Raw genomic sequence first — 20,932 nt, forward strand, 5'->3', positions numbered from 1 at the left:
ATCCTCCTCATAGCATTGGAAATGCCCCGCCGGGGTGGTGCAGTGGTGAGACGCCCGACTACTGTGCCGGAGTTTCCGGGTTCTTTTCCGATCACGGCGGCTGCGTTTCAATGGAGGCGAAACGAAGAGGCGTCCGTGTGCTATGCGATGTCAGCGCACGTTATATCCCCAGGTGGTTGAAATCACTCCGCAGCCCTCCACTACGGCTCCCTTATCTCACGTTCCACCTTCACTCCCACCTCCCTCCCTTCCCCTACGGCGCGGTTCAGGTGTCCACAGATCAAGTGTGATAGATACTGCGCCTTTCCCTTCCTGCGAACCAATTAGTATTAATAAACAGAAATTGCGGTGTGCTGTGTGCAGGTGCACACTTCCTGTGTACAGTTAACCGTCTACATGAAATAACAAAGTGGCAGATATCGGAAAGGCATCTATTCCTCTTAGACACGGCAACGTCTTAAAACATTTTCCTCAAAAATGTGGCCAGACATGCGTAGAGATTGGCTCACTTAAGAACATTGTCCTCCCCCCCCCCCCCCCCCCCCCGCGTAAACGTATCTTGTAAACAGGCGGTTTCACACTTTCTTTCCTTTTCTTTTTGTTCCTGCAGGACTCGGACCTTTCCTCCGGGTGACAACAGCAGTTTTGACTATTACCTATAATGAACGATTGTGTGGATGTGCTTGCTTCGTGAACCCTATTTAAAATTTAGTCATCGCTACTGCGTAGCTATTTCAGGCAGAATCTGCAAGACTTGCCCCAATTCTAACCTGCAAGAACCACTAAGCTTTGTAGCCGTCGGTTCGAACAAAGCCGTGTAGTTGCCTCTGCTCTAGCAGTCTATAGTGTGCCGCTAGAGCATAGTGGAGATTGCACATGACATAGCTCTTCGGTTTGTTTTTGTTGTTGTGGCTGTAGGAAGAAGGAAAAGAAAATGTACGGACCTGCTACTGGCTCTCTAGCTGAGCCACCTCCGCTGCCTCGTGCAGACAGAAAAGAGAAAGTGGAGAAGAAAGAAAACGAAGAGGGAGAGAAAGACGCGCGCCGCAACAGCCGTCGTCCACCACCTAAGCGGTGGCGCGTGCAATGACGGCCTACAACAGATAAAAATTGGTGGCCGGCCAGACCCCGCCGCAAGCGGCGTCGACCTGCCGTCCCAGCCCCGCAGGGCTAGGAACAGTCACCGTCATCACCCTCTTCGGTTTGCAGGAAGAAAAAAACAATCAGTACTAGGCCATATCAGCTGCCAGCCACCGTCTGCCGCGCCATAACATAAAGTGAGCAAAAGTATAAATATATTTCAACGCGATGACGTTAAAGCCCCTTTCACCAAAATATCTTGCAGCGGCGCTGCCTTTGCCATTGTGGGCAAACCTTCACTGGCACTCTCGGCTCTGGCAGGCGGTAGCTGGCAGCTGATATGGCCTAGTACTGACTGATGAGCAGGCGACAAGTAGGGTCCTCTGACGTTAAATACGGAATGGAGCTGCACACTCGGGCCCCTCCTTTCATACGGGAGGGTCATATCAGAAACCACCTGTCGGGACCCTTGGATTCATGCTGCTGCCTTTAGGCTATATCTGGCTTGGTAACCTGGGCTATTGCGTCATACCGTTAAATGCAGTTCTTAAGCGTCCCCCATAATGTTTAGCTGAACTGCGTCCGCCATATGTAAAGATTTCACATTCCCGCACGTAAGTAGTTTCATGTGTCTCTACCAAATTTGTTGCACGCTAGTGTTAGCTGCTTCGTGGAGTACTGCACCTGGTTATCACTTCCGCTCTTTGAGCCTTTGCAGCGGAACGAAAAATTAAAAGAGTAGCGAGAACATAATTTGCGTATTTATACGCCGACTGAAGTTGGGAAATGTATTGATATGTAAACTCATTTCAGTGTACCTCTATTTGTTTGATTCCCACTTATTTTTTTCTCGCAAAGATCGTGAATCCACGGTTGAGTCGGCCAGGCATATCCGGTCCAGTGCTCACTCACATCAGCGGCCCGACCATCGTATCCGTCAACAAGGTGTCCCTTTTCCTGGATGGAGCCGGTGACGCCATGGGCACTGCGGTTGCTGTGTTGGGAAAGCTGCTTCCGCAAGTCCTCTACGAATTCTGGGATGACGTACTCACCTCGAAGCTGGGAAACATACTTGCCGTTGTAACATTTGCCTAATAGTGTCTGTTAATGTTAGTGATCAAGGGCGATGTACTGATTTGGTAGGCCATTTTTGGCGCTCCTAGGCTCCTTGTAATCTTTCGAACTACATGCGCTCATCTTCCTTCAACTTGGTGCGCTCAGGAAGCGTAACTGCGTGTGACATGTGCTCGAAGGGGTAGGGATCCTCGGTAAGGATAGCGAGATCTAACGAGTTGGGATTTTGTGCGGAAAGCTGCTGAGTCATGGTTTCGGTTTCGTGGAGAGTTGTTTTATAGCGCACAGGAATGGTGGAGCTGGGCATTGCAAAGATGAAGATTGCAGTGATGTTTTCTGAAATGGTTTAGGCATTCACATTAGTTTCTTCCCTGTGGGAAGAGTGGGTGAGTGAGTGAGAAGACTTTATTTACACCGCCATGGACCTCGTGGCAGGGGCTCAGCCAGGGGGAGGGTCTCCTTGCCGGCTTTCCTGCGCCATGGCCGCAGAGAAGGTCTTGGAGTAAGCCTCCTCCGCCAGGCATAGGACGATCTTTTGTTCATCCACATTTGGGTTGCGGATGTAGGACTCGCAGGTAATTTGATCATGGGATCAGTTTCCTCAGCTCCGAGAGAATAGGGGCATTGCCAGATTAGGGGATTTTGACTCAGAGGTACGTTGCAGAGATTGCAAGCCTCTGGGTCTACTGTCGAAGCCCTCTTTAAGGCTCGGAATTTCCCGCCTCACATTGACTTATTCGTACTTATTCGTACCATGGTGTTGTGTCTCAACACGTTGAAGCGCTGACACCGATTATGACACAACTTTTTGTCATCCAGGGTAAACCCGCGCTTATGTAGGCACTGTGATTTTGTCCCTGGTAGGGCACGAAAATGACTGGCGGATGTGTTGTCTAGAAAGTGGGTGCCCAGTGTTTACTAGGCCGCTTTTCTTTATACATCTAACGCACACCAAACGTGAAGTCTGTGCATGTCAATGTCACTTCGTACTCATTTCTTCATTCTGAAAGCAACAGCTTCAAATGATGAAATAATGCTCAGCAAATAGCGTCACACCTCACTCAAAGAAGATACCCTACTCAACATATAGAAGATAAGGTGACTAGGTTGTGCATATTAAAAATAAATACAAGAAATTTTGACTGTCACCTATTTTTAAACTTAGTATCAAATAATCTGAAACAATTTCCGTGATCACTGCAGATTATACCCTGCAGAAATGCGGAAGCTTGAGCATTGCTGTGTTGTCCGCGAGATCGTACAACTACTTTTTCAAAGTCATTTTTCCTCCTAACAGCAAGTCAATGGAACGACCTTCCCCACGAAATTGCAGCCATCACCTGCCCATCCACCTTCCTAGGCAAAGTCACATCGCACTCGTTATCATGAAAATGGTTTATGCACTTATGTTAACCCCACCCCTTATGTAATACCCCCAAAAAGGGGGTCATTAAGGAAATAAATATGAAATAAAATGAAATGTGTCAGCGGGATTCTTTTTCTAATTGGTATTAAATATTCTGAAAAAAAATTCCGTAATTACTTCAGATTCCACACTGCAGAAATGCGGAAGCCTAAGCGTTGCTGTGTTGTCCGCGAAATGTGTCACCGGGATTCGACTTTTAAGCTTGGTAATAAATAATCTGAAAATATTTCCGTAATTACTTCAGATTCTACACTGCAGAAATGCGGAAGCCTGAGCGTTGCTGTGTCGTCCGCGATATGTGTCAGCGGGATTCAATTTTTTAGCTTGGTAATAAATATTCTGAAAAAATTTTCCGTAATTACTTCAGATTCTACACTGCAGAAATGCGGAAGCCTGAGCGTTGCTGTGTCGTCCGCGATATGTGTCAGCGAGATTCAATTTTTTAGCTTGGTAATAAATAATCTGAAAGAAATTTCCGTGATTACTTCAGACTCTACACTGCAGAAATGCGGAAGCCTAAGCGTTGCTGTGTCGTCCGCGATATGTGTCAGCGGGATTCAATTTTTTAGCTTGGTAATAAATAATCTGAAAGAAATTTCCGTGATTACTTCAGATTCTACACTGCAGAAATGCGGAAGCCTAAGCGTTGCTGTGTCGTCCGCGATATGTGTCAGCGGGATTCAATTTTTTAGCTTGGTAATAAATAATCTGAAAGAAATTTCCGTGATTACTTCAGATTCTACACTGCAGAAATGCGGAAGCCTGAGCGTTGCTGTGTCGTCCGCGATATGTGTCAGCGGGATTCAATTTTTTAGCTTGGTAATAAATAATCTGAAAAAATTTTCCGTAATTACTTCAGATTCTATACTGCAGAAATGCGGAAGCCTGAGCGTTGCTGTTTTGTGCGCGAGATGTGTCACCGGGATTCGATTTTTAGGCTTGGTAATAAATAATCTGAAAATATTTCCGTGATCACTGCATATTCTGCACTGCAAAAATGCGAAAGCCTGCACATGCTGTGTTGCCCGTGAGATGTGTCAGCGAAATTCCGCGAGCCATAGATACTGCACCTTTTTTTCCCTGTAAACCAAATTTAGAAAGCCGGGGAAAAGGCATAGTATCTATCGCTCGCGGAATCCCGCTGACACATCTTGTGGACAACACAGCAACGCTCAGGCTTCCGCCTCAGAAATGCGGGGCCTGACCATTGCTGTGTAGTCCGCGAGGTTTGTCAGCGGGATTCCGCGAGCAATAGATACTGCTTCTCTTCTACCTGTAAACGAAATTTAAAAAGCAGGCGAACTGTGGCGACTGCGTTTCGATGGAGGCGAAACGAAGAGGTGGTGGTAACTTTTATTGCCACAAAATTAAAGGAATCATTACGGGCTGCGGCGTACACAGGGTGGCCTCCAGTCGGGGGCGACCTCTTGATCTCGCGTGACGAGGGCCAGGTGTGTAGTTTTTCTTGGGCTGGCCAACAGCTTGTCCCATTCCTCCGCTAAGGGAGATAGCAAGAGTGCCTTTAGAGGTTGATAACTGGCGCATTCTCACAGTATATGGTATTCAGCGGCCTGCGTTCCGTCACAACAGTGCCGACATGCAGGGTTGTATTTTGTAATTAACGATGATCGGTAGGGGCTAAGAATAGCCTTTGTAGGCGTCTGAGTGTCGTTGCTTGCGCCCGGTCCAGATCGGGGCGAGGGGCGGGGTACATGCATCTTAGCTCGCGATAAAAGTTTATCTCCGCGTATGTGCGCGACGCCTCGACGGGCGCGTCCGTTCCCGATAGATCTCCTGTCTCCCGGTTGGTTAAGCCTCGGGCTAGACGGTCGACCCCCTTCGTTTCCGGAGTTACCCATGGGAGCCGGAACCCATACGAGATTGATGTTGTGATTGAGAGAACGGTTCTGCAGAATTTGCGCCGCGAGTGCGCGTACAGAATGTTTGGCAAAATTTTGAACGGCGCCCTTTGAGTCGCATATAATAATATTGGGGAGGGGATCTGCGATGGCCAGTGCGATAGCTACTTCCTCTGCCTTGCATATGGAGCTAGCATGAAATGTTACGGCGGTAATGAAGGTTGACTTTGGAGTGGCCATACATGCCACGTATGCTCCGTTTTTGATGCGTTGAGCTGCATCCACGTACACTGCTTGTGGATCGTCCTCGTACTGTTTCTCAAGGGTCTGTGCCCTTGTCTTCCTGGTTAACCAACTAGTCTACTAGTAATATCAGCCACAGGATGCGGGATCGAAACCCGGCCTCGGCGGCCGCTTTGCGATGGAGACGAAAAGCAAGGCGCCCGTGTGCTGTGCGATATCAGTGCACGTTAAAGAACCAATTGTGGTCGAAATTTCAGGTGTCCTCAATTAGGGCGTCTCTCATAGCCTTAGGTGCTTTGGGACGTTAAACCCCACAAACTAAACCAAACCAAACCGATAAGCCCCGCCGGGGTGGTGCAGTGGTAAGACGCCCGACTACTGTGCCGGAGTTCCCGGGTTCGAACCCGACCACGGCGGCTGCGTTTCGATGGAGGCGAAACGAAGAGGCATCGTGTGCTGTGCGATGTCAGCGCACGTTAAAGATCCCCAGGTGGTCGAAATTACTCCGTAGCCCTCCACTACGGCTCCTCTTTCTCTCTTTCCACTTTCATTCCCACCTTCCTCCCTTCCCTTACGGCGCGGTTCGGGTGTCCACAGAGCAAGTGTGACAGTTACTGCGCCTTTCCCTTCCTGTGAACCAATTTATTTAACCAAACCGATAAATGGAATGTTGCACACACCTCCTCAGGGGGGTGTGTGGAGCTTGTCGAGAGTTACGCGTCCGGCAACGCTGCGAGACAAGCGGGTCACTTGTGCTGTTTTATGGGCTTCAATGAGTTTAGGTAGCGTGTTAAAAATTCCCAACTGCAGTAGTCGATCTGAGTTGGCGTATACCGGCAAGCCAAGGGCCGCTTTGTATGCTGTAATTATGCTATTAAGTGCATCTTCGTCCCTACGACGCAGATGATAGTACGGGCAAGCGTACATGATTCTGCTTATCATGAAGGCTTGAATAATCCTGCACAGGTCGGCTTCTCTCATACCCCTGCTAAGTGTGATAATGCGCCTCACCAGCCCACCTATCTGGTGCGCCGTGACGCGTAGCCGGCGTATAGCTTCTGTGTTCTGCGTATTATTCTGCGTATTATTCGACAGATGCTGAGGCGTTAGAGCAGCAACTCAGCAGTTCGCCAAAGGAAGCAGATCATTGAGTGCGATTCCGTGGGGTAAAACTTGGGTCGATCAGCTGAAGTTAAGAACGGGAAGATAGGTGCGGTTAACACTGACAGTCACGACGGTATGGGGGAGTATGTCATTGCGACGGAGAACAACATCGGTAATTGGGCAAGTGACGTATGTGCCGCGTTTGTGAGAAGGAGTGAGGGTGGAGAGGAAGCCTTGAAAGAAGGGAGGGGGCTCCAGAAAAAACTAAGAATGCGAAGGGCCTCAGAGAAAACGTGAGAAATGAAAATTGAATGGGGGAGAGAAGCCGAGAGGAGAATAAACAACAAAAAGCGCAATTTAGCAGAGACAGATCTGATACCACCTGACGTAATGTTTTTGTTTCCTCTGTGCAGTTTGGCGAATAAAATTTTAAAGAAAAAAACTTTCAAATTTGGAATGCACTTATTCAAACATTGGTCAGTGACACTTCTTTTACGCTGTTTCTTCTTTAATGAATTGCCTCCTGCATCCTCTGTGCGAATCCATATTATTTGAATCATACTCACGAAGGTTATTTTAAATGCGAAAGCTCGACAATTCTTCTGAAGTACAATAAATTGACAGCTACAATGTACTGCAGACACTGCGATTGGCCACCCGAACCGTTTTGTTAAGAATCTGGGGGATTTAGTAGGCGAAGCGGCATCTTTCAGACGAGGGGCCATCAATAGAAAATATAGTAACTTGAAAGGACGCTTGTTCAAATCAATGCTTTATCGAATTCATAACACTGTTCCCCGCTATCAAGTAGCGCACAGTTTAGGCAGATATTTAATGTTCGTGACTTCTGTTAATGTTCGGTGATTTTCTTACTATCAAGTGCTTATTCCCGAACGACGTACTTTCGTGGCAGAAGATTCCAGGCCAGTTGATGCCCCACACGGCCTCAGAGCTTGGCTCTCTGGTGCTTGAATCTTTCTCGAGATTCTGAGCAGATGACAAACGTTGAACAAAATGGACTACGAGTTCTTCAAAGCCGGAATAATTGTCTGTTCCACTTCATCATAAAATGCACTGGGTAATTTTTCCTCGCGAAAGCTCTTTAAAAAGCTGAAGTCACCGTAATCTGCAGTATTGTTTTCGGATGCAAATAAGATCTATAGCGCCCATTTACCCTACTACAGAAATTAATCTTCAAGAATGCACTAATTAAATAGCGACCTTAATAATTGAAATTTGATGAGATTTTTGGGTTTCCTTATTTTATTTTTCACAAAGTACACCGGGAGGTGGAGTAGCAAAATGCTTGAAGCGGCAGTCCAGTCAGTGGTATATTCGGGACAAAATGGTGCAGGCTATTCTAGATAGTACGGAATAGCAGAGCTGAAATGCATGCAGAAGAGTATGTCTTTGCGGTGCTTGTGTCGACGACATATGCAGTTCCGGGAGCAAGTCATTCCCCATGAATTAGGTTGACACTGGAACAAACAAAAGGCATGCAAAAGTTACGCAGGTTCTGTTAGTCGACCGAAATTGTTTAATAAAGTGTTTGATGTTGCAATAAAACGAAAACCTCCAATTGTTAGAAAGGGTGCATTCGTAAATTTCTAGGAGTACGCCTATTGTTGTAAAGGCGTGGTCAATGGGCACGCCGCTCCCGGGTGACGCCTCAGACAGCGTAGCCAGGCCAAAGAATGCCGGTTTATTTTCGGATCAAGGGTTATTATATAGCCAGAGGGGTGAGGGAAAGAAGGAAAGAAAGAATGAAAAGATCGGTGCCGTCGCCGGTTCATAGTTGGCGACTTATCGCTTCTGCTATCAGCAGCACCTATATTAGCTATCGGGCTATTACATGAGAGGAGTGCATGTTTTCTCGATTTGTATGCCAGTGCACGATAGCTATCGTTCTGCAGTATCAAAATTCATTTTCTTGTTTCTCTTATACACAGACCATGCTACAGTGGTTTTCAATTCTTATGACAATATTTAGCAATCTGTTTGATATCTTAAGAATCACACCTTGCAACAATAATTAAGGTGAAGTCGTATTAAGATATTAGCGTATTGACCTCGTTAAAGCCTGTACGCTTGAATCCTTTATTCGTGCAGGCTCCTTGGTACCTGGCAGTCACGAGCTATGTGGATTTTTGTAGTAACGCCGAGCAGGCCGAAATGTCAGTCCAAAACACCGAACGCAGCCGTAGGAAACAGAGCTTTCAGATTTCCGAATGGCGAGTTCTTCAACTCGGGAAGAAATTTTTTTTCTTTTTTGACAGGTCGCAGACACGATAATCACCTAATCCCTTCCCAGCAGCGGGTGGGATAAGAAAACACCTACAAAGGCGGGGTGGTACTTCAGCAACGCAGGCTCGATTACAATTGTCATCCCGAAAAAGTGTGCACCAATTTTACACTAAGCGGTGGCGCTTGCAACTTTGTTACAGCGGTAGCACAAATGGACACATCTACCGGTATTGTCGTGGACAAGGCCTGCTGACACAAGAACATTGCCGCTGTGCAACGCTTCTCATCGCCTCAATGCGTAATTATATCTTCCGACGCCTACACCAACTTTGGATGCTTACCGCCCGGCACAGATGTGAAAAGCTTTGCCGGTCTCCATTCGCAGACTGACGCCACCAACAAAAAAAAAAGTGGCGCTCGCTGTCTGCTCGGCATCTTTCCTTTCCTTGAGGAAACTAGAAGGCGCGGCCGATGAAGTAAGGTCGCCGGAAAATCAACATTACCAATACCTCAAACTGTAGTTATGGTAAAAAAATAATTTTGAAGTAGTCAATTATGGCATACACATCGTAACATTAATTGACACTGGAGCAACTTTCTCTTATGCGTTTAAGCTCAAGAATCGTTTGGGACGCAAAAAAATTCTCAGCTGGAGTCAAGCTGTCGTATTATGTTGTGTTGACGGTGAATCATTCGTACTTCTGTGTGTGTGTTGCGCGAACATTGTGATTGGCGGGCAAGAGTTTGGAACCGAATTGACAGTGTTCCCTTGCTCCACATATAACGTACTTCTGGGTATAGATTTTTTCAACAGTTTGGTGCAATGTTAGAATGCCAAAGTGAACAGATTGCACTGAATACTACATTGAAGTTAGCTCTTGCAGAAGCCTAGTTGCTCGATTTGGGAGCATTTTCTGTGTCTGAAAATACAGTTGTACCTGCGATGCATAGAGAATTCATAAAAGTTGTTTCGTTTGCAGACTTGCGCGAGGATTTCGGCGCCGTAATGGAACCTAAAACCCTTTTTTGTGCAAAGAAGATTGTCTGCGTGGCCTGTTGCCTAGTTTCAATAACCAGAGGGCACATCTTGCCGTGAATTGTAAAGTATTCAGACCAGCCAGCTCTGTTATCTCCTGGCATAAAACACGCTCATTAAGAGGAAGGTTTGTCGACTTTCCTAGTGGCACTGCGTGACTGTGCTCTTTAAGCGAAAACACATTCTTTTTCAGTGTTTGAAATCCAGGCAATGGTAAACACATCTTTGGCAGCAAAGGAGCGAAAAGATTTGTCTGACCTGCTAAGCATGCTTCCGTTTCCGACTTCGCTAAGGATCATCCTCCACCGATTCGAACTTCTCGTATTCATAATTCTATTAATACTGCAATCTTTTGCCCGATTATACAAAAGCCCTACCGAGTGTCGTCGAGAGAACATCAGAAGCGTATTGATAAACAAGTACACGACATGCTCCAACTTGGCATCATCCAGGAATCTTCAAGTCCTTGGGAGGCGATAGTTGTTTTTGATAAAAAGACTATACATGGCGTTTCTGTTTGAAATGCCGTTAGAAAAAAGATGTGAATTCGCTTCCACGTATTGGCCATGCAATCCAGTCTTCCCTCAGCATCGTAAGTTTCCTCGGTAGACTTGAGATCAGGGTATTGGCAGATGCCAACGCACCTGACAGACAAATAAAATACGGCCTTTGTGACACCCGATGGTCTTTGTGAGTATAACGTAATGCCATTTGGATTATCTAATACGCCTGTCCCGTTTGAGCGAATCATGAACATCATTCTGCGCAGATCCTCAGGCGAAAAAAAAAATTCAGTTCAGTTCAGGCGTTCAGTCGTGTCCGACTCTTCGTGACCCTATGGACCATGTCACGCCACGCTTTCCGGTCTCTCACTATCTTCTTAACATCACATAGCTTCATCTGCAATGCCTCGAGAATGCCATTTAACCATCGCGTTCGCTGCCTACCCCTTCTCCGGCGACCCTCAACCTTTCCCAACATCAAATCTTTCTCCAGCGACTCCTCTCTTCTCATCAGATGACCAAAGTAGCTGAGCTTTAACTTTAGAATTTGACCCTCCAATGAGCAGTCAGGGTTTATGGTCGACAATATCGACTGATTTGATCGTCTGGCAGTCCAAGGAACTCTTAAGAGTCTTCGCCAGCACCACAATTCAAACGCGTCAATTCTTCGGCGGTCAGCCTTTTTCACAGTCCAACTCTCGCATCCATACATCACAACTGGAAAGACCATAGCACGGGTTATACGGATCTTGGTTGGTAGACTAATGTCTCTGCTCTTTACTAGGCGGTCAAGGCTAACCATTGCTCTCTTTCCCAGAAGCAGGCGTCTCCTAATTTCATGGCTGCAGTCTCCTTCCGAGGTAATCTTGGCGCCCAAGAATAGAAAATCTGTCACAGCTTCCACTTCTTGTCCATTGATGCTCCAGGACTTGATAGGGCAAGACGCCATGATCTTCGTCTTTTTAATGTTCAGTTTAAGCCCAAACTTCTCACACAAAAAAAAATTACGAGGGTTCAATGCTGCTGAACCAAATATTCAGCGAAAGAATTAGCTGCAGGTGACTGAGCGTTCTTCTTCTTCTCTTTTTCTTTTTCCTCAGCCCACATATAAAGCCCCGCTCTAACCAACCCATATGAACGTGCCTTAGTGGCCTGTAGGGTTACCGTGAATGCCAGGGTCCTAGCAGGCTGATTCTGACATAACCGTCCCATGTGAAACGAGAGAGACAAGTTGGCAGCTCCTGCCAGTCCGTGTGTCACGTGGGGTGTGACGTCACAGCGTCACGTGGGTAAGACGTAACTGCGTCCGGGTCACGCGATGGCTTGAACGTGCGAGTAGTATTGCTTCCGCAATTAAATTTGTTTGCTCTGTTCAATGTTTGAAAGGCATTCCTCGTCCTCAAATGTAAGAAATGGCACTTTTGCGAACGCTAGACAAAGGTCCTGGATGAGTTGGTCGATAAAGAGAGCATTCGGTAGGATCCTCAGAAGATTTAGGTTGTAATCAACATTACAGCGCCGAAATCAGCGAAGGCGTTTAGAAGCTATTTAGGATTGTGTCTATTTTTGGCGTTTTGTACCCAGTTACGCTTGCATTGCCTACCCGCTCACGTGATTTGCACAAAGACGCATCGTTCAATTTTTCTGGTGACTGTGATTATGCCTTCCGCCATAATAAATTTCCTCCTACATTGGAACCAATTCTGCTCCACTTCTGCGCCTATACCCCCATAGAAGCTCACACCGAAGCTAGCGGCGTCGGCGTTGGCGCTGTGCTCATCAAGCGCCATTGCCGTGATCAGCATGTGATAGCTTATGCCATTTTTCTTTGAGTAAGTTGGAACATAACTACTCCGTTAGGTCAAAAGAGTGCCTCGCAGTCATTTTCGCTTAGCAACTATTTTGTTCCTACCTCTATGGAAATTCTTATACCATCGTCACGGACCACCATTCGTAATATTGATTTGTAAATCTCCGATTTTTGCGACCGGCTTGACCGAAGGGCTTTGCGTTTACAAGAGTGTAACTTGAATGTGGCATACAAAAGCGGCTGTCAACACGCCGACGCTGACTGTCTGTCGTGCTTGCGGGCAGGGCAATTTATTTTACATTGCCCAAACTAACTAATGTCTCTCATTCGTAAGCCCGTTATACTTAGTGGCACTGGCAGAGTCACGTTATTTTATAATATCTTTGGATGGCCTCACTATACTATAAATCTGTCATATTCTCCGCTTTCGTCAGCTGGTAGTGACAATGACAAATTTGATGAGTACTTGGCTCCTATCGAGCAACATTTTCTCATCCTCAACTGTCTAGACAGAAAAACACACCAATTAGAATTTGGTGCCGCTCATGCCTCAAGAGATGCGAGTTCATGCGTTCGTGATGGCCTATTTAGAATTGTGACCCCCAAGGTGAGCACTTTCTTCTCGTCGTGCCGGAAAACCTCCGCATTCTTGTTTTCGAAATGATGCATGACAATGCCACGTCTGCCCACTTGTGTGTCACCCAGAGCCTCAACTGCATATAGGAACAATATTAATGGCCAAAAGTGCGTCAAAGCATTCAGCGCTATGTAGCCAGTTGTGTGAAGTGCCAGCGGTACAAGCTTCTTACTGCCCGTCCACCCAGACTGCTGCACCCTATTACACGTCCGACCGCATCCTTTGAGCAAGTCGACATCGAACTCTTGGGTCCTTTCCCAAGGCCTTCGAGCAGTAACCGATCGGTAGTTGTATGTGTCGACCATCGTACTCAATATTCAGAAATAGCCGCCATATCCTCACCCACTGCTTCCGAAGAATCCCTATTTCTCGTCCACCGACATGGCCCTCCTCGAGTTTTGAATAGTAACCGTGGGCGTCACTTTACAGCTGAAGTTATTGAAGAACTCCTCCTTCGTCGCTGTGTCTGAGACTACTGTCATTCAAGGCCGTGCCAGCCTCAAACGCAATGAATTCTTGAACGCACCAACCTCACTCTGACCACTATGTTTGCAATGTATGCAGATTCTGATCCCAAGATCTGGGAAGAGCTCGTCCCTTTCCTACCTTTCATTACATAGCTTACAATAATGCGCAGCATGCGACTGGCTGTCGTCCGTTTTAGCTTTTTTTGTGCTTGAGTTTCCAGCAGCTGTCTAAATACCATCCGTCCTTTCTTCCTTCACAACGAGCCTTTTATCGCCGCTCTACGCTGATTTAGTGTTGTTATGGGCTCCACTGAGCAAGCATGGTTTATCCCAGAAGCTGGTGTCTCACTATACGGGTCTTTTTGTCGTCCTAGAGCACCCGAGTGACGAGAACTATATGGTGTCATGCAACCGTGGAAGTGGCCGATGCTCACGCAGGACCCAGATGATGCATGTCGCTCGGCTATATATATATATGTGCGTGCGTGCGTGTGTGTGTGTGTGTGTGTGTGTGTGTGTGCGTGCGTGTGTGCGTGTGTGTGTGTGTGTGTGTGTGTGTGTGTGTGTGTGTGTGTGTGTGTGTGTGTGTGTGTGTGTGTGTGTGTGTGTGTGTGTGTGTGTGTGTGTGTGTGTGTGTGTGTGTGTGTGTGTGTGTGTGTGTGTGTGTGTGTGTGTGTGTGTGTGTGTGTGTGTGTGTGTGTGTGTGTGTGTGTGTGTGTGTGTGTGTGTGTGTGTGTGTGTGTGTGTGTGTGTGTGTGTGTGTGTGTGTGTGTGTGTGTGTGTGTGTGTGTGTGTGTGTGTGTGTGTGTGTGTGTGTGTGTGTGTGTGTGTGTGTGTGTGTGTGTGTGTGTGTGTGTGTGTGTACGGTTGCTAGCTTACGTGTGCTTTAGGGGGAACTAAAAAATTCTTGCAAAAAAGAGTACAGCGCTTACCGTGGCAGGACATCTGCGAATGCTGGGTCTCGGCGTAAACGACGGGGGAGGTTTTCCTCTGAAGGTGAAAGGAAACACTAAGTAAATAGATGATAGATACTCTAAAAGAGGCGCTCGTTAATTCAGTAGCAAAACAGCCTGATCAAACAAGACAACGACATCCGGCATCGTCTCAAAAAATTCGCTCTTTGGTCGATGGAGTGCGTGATTTATGTAATCACGTGATATGGCTGCGTTCGGGGGTGCACAGGTCAAGCAACTTGGCCATCAACAATGCCTGGTATAGGTTCAGTGGCATCTGATAATCAAAAAGGTATTAAGATAGCTCCACGTTTATGATGGATTGAAGACATGTTAACGCGAGGAGTGTCTAGCGCTGGAAAATGGCGGAACCATAGCTGGCGGCCAATAAAGAACGTCGCTGATGATAGTATATTGGAGCTGCTCAGGTTCAGAGAAGAAAAGGCGACCTAGTGAAGTTAAAAGAATAAAGCAATCGCATTCTAAACAAGTAACGTGCATAGAGTCAATAAACTTTCTCGCCACGTCGTACTGCACAAATAAACAATAACGAGCAAAGAGAACCGACGCCTCGTGCTCGTACACCTCAGGAAAAGCTAGGGTGGCACTGAAGTGTTCAAACATTAGCGTTAGGGACCCTACGATGACTTGGATTACCAGGATGCACTATTTTGCAGACATCACTCGTTTTTTCTTTCACATATATTGATCACTCGTTTGCTCTGTCACACATTACTCTTCAAGCCCCGCCGTGGTGGTGCAGTGGTTAAGATGTCCGACTGCTGTGCCTAAGCACCCGGTTCTAAGCCGAGCGCTGGCGGCTGCGTTTCGGTGGATACAGAGAGGCGTCCCTGTGCTTTCGGGTGTCAGTGTACGTTAAAAATCCCATGTTCGCACAAATCCTTCCGTATCTCCACTTTCACTCCCACCTTTGTCCGTCCTCTTATCGCGCGGTTCAAGTGTCCGCAAAAAACATTCTGGCAGATACTGCACCTTTTCTTTTCTGTAAACAAATTTATTTATTTATTTTTTCTGCTTAATCTGAAAGGGGAGGGAATTCTGGGGCAGCATTTTACGGAATGAGCTACTCTTGATCACTGACCCCATGAAAGCAATAAGACAAGTAAATAGCCTGAGTAGGAACACTACGACTTAAACGTATCGGTGGTGAAATCGCCGCCGTGTAGTGTAACACGGGGCAAGACCTAGGAAGCGACCACAAAATTATTGAGTTCGTGGTAGAATCTGGAGCGCCAGCGTTGAAACCCAAAAAGGTTGCTTCAGTACATTTTCGTCTATTCAGGCAGAACCATCATGACGATCAAGAAATCTCAGACATAGAATCATGGGGTACAGACATTCTCGTGGGAGTTAACGAAGCCACCGAAGAGTTAAAAGCAGATGAAACACAAGGACAAGTGGATAAGCGCTTGATAGGACTGTTGCGAAAGAGAAGGGAGCCACAAGGAAAGCGTTCCCAACACAGCGTGAACAGGAATGTATGCAAGCTCCTGGCCAAACAGAACAGAGGAGCATGCGCTGTACATAAATAAAAAAAACTGGGCAATCATCTGCGAGCAGATGGCCTGCGAAATCGGCAAAGATAACACGTGGAAAATGCTTACACATTTGTAAACAAGGATAACAAAAAACATAAGGCACGCCAACTACAGAAACTGATATATATATACGAGGGCAATAGCGACCTATTAATCTCTCAAGTGAGAGCCAGGAACTTGCTATGAAGCCCCCTGACACCTCTCTCCGAGTAGAAGGGTGCATATAATCCCATTCTGAATGGGCCGATCACCATAGGAGAGGTTAGGATATCATTAAACATGCCTAGAACAAAAATGGCAGCACATCGAGATAGAATCAGCAATCCAATGCTAAGCTATTTAGATGATGCGTCAATAGCTAAACTAACAGCGTACATGCGGGAATGTTAAGCCAAGGGCCAAATTCCGCCTGTGTGCAAAGGGGCCAAATTTGTCCTTATTCTGAAAACAGGCCAAACACTGAGTCTAGAAAACCTCAGCTTAATTTCGCTTACCTCATGTATAGGTAAGCTAATAGAGCAAGTAACTCGAACGAGACTAAACAGATTCCTAAAAAAACAGAACCTTTACCCAAACCCAATTATCGGACACAGGGCACGTTCCCACATACGACGTCCTTTTTGACCTTAAGGAGAAATGCTAGACAACCAAACGTTAGACACGAGAGTAATGGTCTGTTTACACGTGGCCAAAGCATTCGACACCGTTGATCCCTCAGCTATAATAGAACGCCTAGAAACTATAAACGTAGGTAGAATGAAAGAGAATTACGTCAAAGACTATATTTCAAATAGAACAGTTAATGGCTGCCTATAGGAGGGAGGGAAGCGATAACAATAAGACTAGCCAACAAAGGTACTCCCCAAGGCTCAGTCCAATCACCAATACTCTTCTACTTTGCAATGATTGGCCTACCGAAGAAATTGGAAGGTCTCAAAGGGATTAACGCACACAAGATACGCGGTTGACCTCACATTCTGGGTTGCCAGAGGCAGTGACGCACACATCAAAAGCACCATCCAAAAAGCAATCGAGGAAGCTGAGTCATGCCTAAACTAAATAAGACTCAAATTTTGTGGCAAAAAATCGTAAGCGCTCTTTCTCGGCCTACAGAATAGGTATAAAAAAAAAAACCTCAGGAACACGAGTTAACGCAAACAGTAAACGGGGACAAAATACTCTTTGTAGAAATGATTTGAGTGCTGAATCTTCGGATACAATGAATCGGTAAGAACATTGAAACAATGCAAACACTAGACTCGACTGTAGGCCTGAAGTGTAGGCTAATCATGGGAATAGTAAACAAACATGCGTGAATAAAAGAGAGCAACTATTGAGATAATTCAGTCATTTATAATCAGTTGTATCCCATATATGGCACCATACCTACGGCTAGCCTAAGCAGAAAATAATAAGATTTAAATTCTAATCAGAAAAGTGTCAAAACCACCTTGGGCCTCGCTCCGTTCGCATGCACCCAGGGCATTTTCAGCATTTGAATTTTAACCACAATAGACGAGCTGAGTGAGGCTACCAGAGTAGCTCAACAGCAATGACTCCTACGCAACGAATCGGGGCTAAAATACTTGAAAAGCTAGGCTTGAAACGTTTAGAAATCCCTAAACTCATGCAGGATATAGCATCAGAATCCCCCCACTCCAAGAAACATACACCGGGTTACACCATGAGGGCTGAAGAAAGGACAGAGCGAATGCTGTACAGAAAAACTAGGAAACAGAACTGACATTATTTAAACGAACGCGGAGGAATACAAACGCAGAACTGGTTTCCTATCCCAAGCAGCCAGGATGGACGGGGACCGAGTCTCGTGTTGCAGCATTCGACAGAGAGACGCAACAGTGGTTGAGGAGGTGGCCATTGCACCGGCCCTAACCCATACTAATGTCCGGGTGATTGTAACCGATTTCCAATCGACTGTCTGAGACTACAATGCAGCTAGGGTATCTGCTGAAGCCGTTAAAATTCTGGCTACCGGACCCCCCCACCACAGCTAACTGACCTTGTCTGGACTCCGCCTCACAAGGGCTTGCGTGGAAACGAGACAGCACACGCACTGGCCCGAGGGCTCACACACCAGGATACCAGTGCGTTCTTTTTGAACAGAGAGCCTGTTCAGAGCGAGAAGCTGAAAACATATCACAATATTCTCTATCCTTACAGATTAGAAAGAGAGACAGTGCCTCGAGCAGGCAAAAATATGAACAGAAAGAGAAAGGCTTTATGGAGCAAATTTCAGGTGTTTTTTTTTTTTTGTAAGCCACTCGCACTAAGCAGATGACATCCGGCGATACAAGACCCGAGGTGTGATCATTGTAACAAAATTGCCGACATGATAGACATGGCGTGGGCATGCCATACCTACAACAAACCCGACAGGAATATGGAGTCCTGGGATGCCTTAATGATCAGCCAGAAAGAAGACGTCTAAAAGAAAATCATCCCTATGGCCCTAGACAGCGCTGAATCTCAAGCAATTTCAGTCTGCTGAAAGGGAACAAAGGTTACTTGACGGGTTCAAATAAAGTAATTTATCATCAGCCAAAACTGCCTTGATGGCGCAGTGGTAGTGAGTAAGACGCGATATTCCAATCTGAGAGACGTTGCTGTTCATCCTTGGAAACATATGCTTCTCCTAATTGACAACTGCCATTAAAGCAGCTAGGCCTGTCAGAATTGTCATTACCGCTAAGCTAGTAGATATTTTTCCGGCTGCTTTACTATCATTAGTTGGGCAGCTGTTTATTGTCATCTTTTCTAGCGTATTTGTGCACTGGAAAGACCTAATTGTGGAAAGATATCGCCCAAGTCAATGTGTTGCGCATTTTTCTTTCATTTTATTTTCGTTGTAACTTGCGTGTTTTACGCAGAGAAACCTACTTTGTGGCTGCGTACATTTTAACAGGACAATTTTTTTATTCTTTATCACTGATTTAAATAACTCTTAGAAAGAATACCCGACTTGATTAGTCTCGAATTTTACCATTCACATCGTTCGAATGTGAGTCTTGATGTTTAAAGTTTACCGTGCAAGGGAGCGAGTAGATCGTTTGCACATTTAATGAAATAATTGATAATTCTTCAAACTTCGTCCTTATTTTTTGTGTGCGCATGCTTATATGTTGCTGTCTCCTTATTCACTAATTTTCTAGAAAGGCACTGCTACATAAAAAGGTTTGTTGATTTACGTCTTTGAACAGAACGGTCAACATTACAGTTCGCCGAGAATGCTATGTGGCAGCGGAGCCCAAGTTCCTTATCGAGCATTTTTTCACTGTTTACGGTGAGTACCAACCTGCTTGGAACGAAAGCGAAAGCATCACCTTTAAAAACATTTCTTTGAACGCGAAGACACGACTGGGCACTGAATTCACGTATAAAATTTTCTCTATTCCACCGCATTGATATTAGGAAGGTGTGGTCATAGAACCTCGAATAAATAGTAAACCTTGAGATGCATCTGAAGATAAGCGTTTCTGTAATGCGATTGAATATTTTATTTTCCTATCATATCCTCACATTAATGGCTCAAAGGGATAATTCAGTGCCTAGAATAATCTTCCTTGTGACAAAAGTTTGGAGTAAGTTGAATGCACTTTTTATACTTTCCTTATTTTCTTTCTGATGTAGTAATGCCACGCAAATTTGGTCCTGGAATGAAAAACTCACCACGCGAATTGTTTCAGTGTATTTGACTTAAATGGGCCACTTATGATAAGACGCCATAAGTGCAACAACTTTCAGTGTGGAAAGGCACGCATCCTGTCAATAACGTTCTTGAGGCACTATGACCCCATAGGGGCGATAATGCGAGAGCCTTTGGGGCTGGTTATACTTTACTGTTTCTTGACAAAACCCCGCCGATCACACAGTGCGGGACAGCGTTTTCTTCTTTGCCAGATTTGAGGTGAGCAGCTACACTCGGCGGCGATGGCGTGCGCTTGTCGCGGCGCTTGCTCTTTATGGCTGGTGATAGATGGCGTGAGCCACGCTTCCTTCTGGATACCGGAGTTAAGGCGTAGTCGTAGCGCCCCTACGTTGTAATGACGATGACAGGAACGGTAAAAAATGAGAACTAAGTAATGTTTCGCACGTGCCCGGCTTGGCGTAGCCGGTTAAGGCTCTCGGCTGGTTATCGGAAGGGTAGGAGCTCAATTCCCGGCATAAAATGTTTTTTTTCTTAAACATTTGACAGAACCCCACCAATATCCCACAGAATCTGGCGGACAGATATCATCGAGCTGAATTTTCACCATGCGCCAAGTAAGGCTTTCGAAATGAGAAATGCTGCGTAGATTCTTAACAGTGCCTGTGTAGCTTTGAACCTGCAGCATAACAAAAAATGCGCCTCCTCTACCCTCTACTCTAATGATACGTACGCACCGCAGATGTATTAACGAATAAGGTCGTTTCACATGACAGGATTCACTGAATACGATAGCAGTTATCATTGAACAGGACTATTCGCCTTTCTGAGTAAAAATATGGTTCTACTCACTCGACGACAAAAAGTAATGCAGCCGTGAGCAAAAGAAACATGCCATGCGGGATCATCTTCGTTTCTAAAAGAACACCCTACAAAGAACTGAGGTTATCGTTTTTAGAGCCCGCGCGAGCCGTGATAATGCGTCGACTTTTAATGCAGAAGAAAATTCAAATTCTTTTCGCCATTATCATAAATACTCAATACTTCTTAGGCGTCCTAGCCGCACGTAATTTCCTGAAATTTTTGCTTTGCCACACTTGCCTGGATACAGCTAGACTCTTCCAGAAAGAAATTCACTGAAGGATGACGTCATTAACTTCAGCAATGTCGGACTCTGATAGAGCGAAATGGGTCTCTCGATGCGCCTAGCAATCGTGCCTGCTTCTGATCTGAGCAGACAAGCGCAAGTAAATGCTCTCCCAATGTTACTCTA

General features: G+C 45.9%; 1 protein-coding gene and 1 long non-coding RNA gene across 2 annotated transcripts in view; one reads left to right on the forward strand and one right to left on the reverse strand.

The window, feature by feature from the left end:
* LOC146176541 (uncharacterized) overlaps nucleotides 1–20,932 on the forward strand; it is a 65,614-nt gene that overhangs the window by 17,877 nt on the left and 26,805 nt on the right. The window lies entirely within an intron of this gene.
* LOC146176542 (uncharacterized) lies at nucleotides 8,032–20,646 on the reverse strand. The gene is made up of 3 exons (XR_014701533.1): nucleotides 20,512–20,646; nucleotides 14,416–14,473; nucleotides 8,032–8,264 (listed from the first exon to the last, which is right to left on the reverse strand). It is a non-coding gene; the product is annotated as an uncharacterized LOC146176542 (long non-coding RNA).

Source organism: Amblyomma maculatum, chromosome 10 (assembly GCF_055883805.1).
Source record: "Amblyomma maculatum isolate TAMU_Amacu chromosome 10, ASM5588380v1, whole genome shotgun sequence".
Classification (NCBI taxonomy): domain Eukaryota; kingdom Metazoa; phylum Arthropoda; class Arachnida; order Ixodida; family Ixodidae; genus Amblyomma; species Amblyomma maculatum.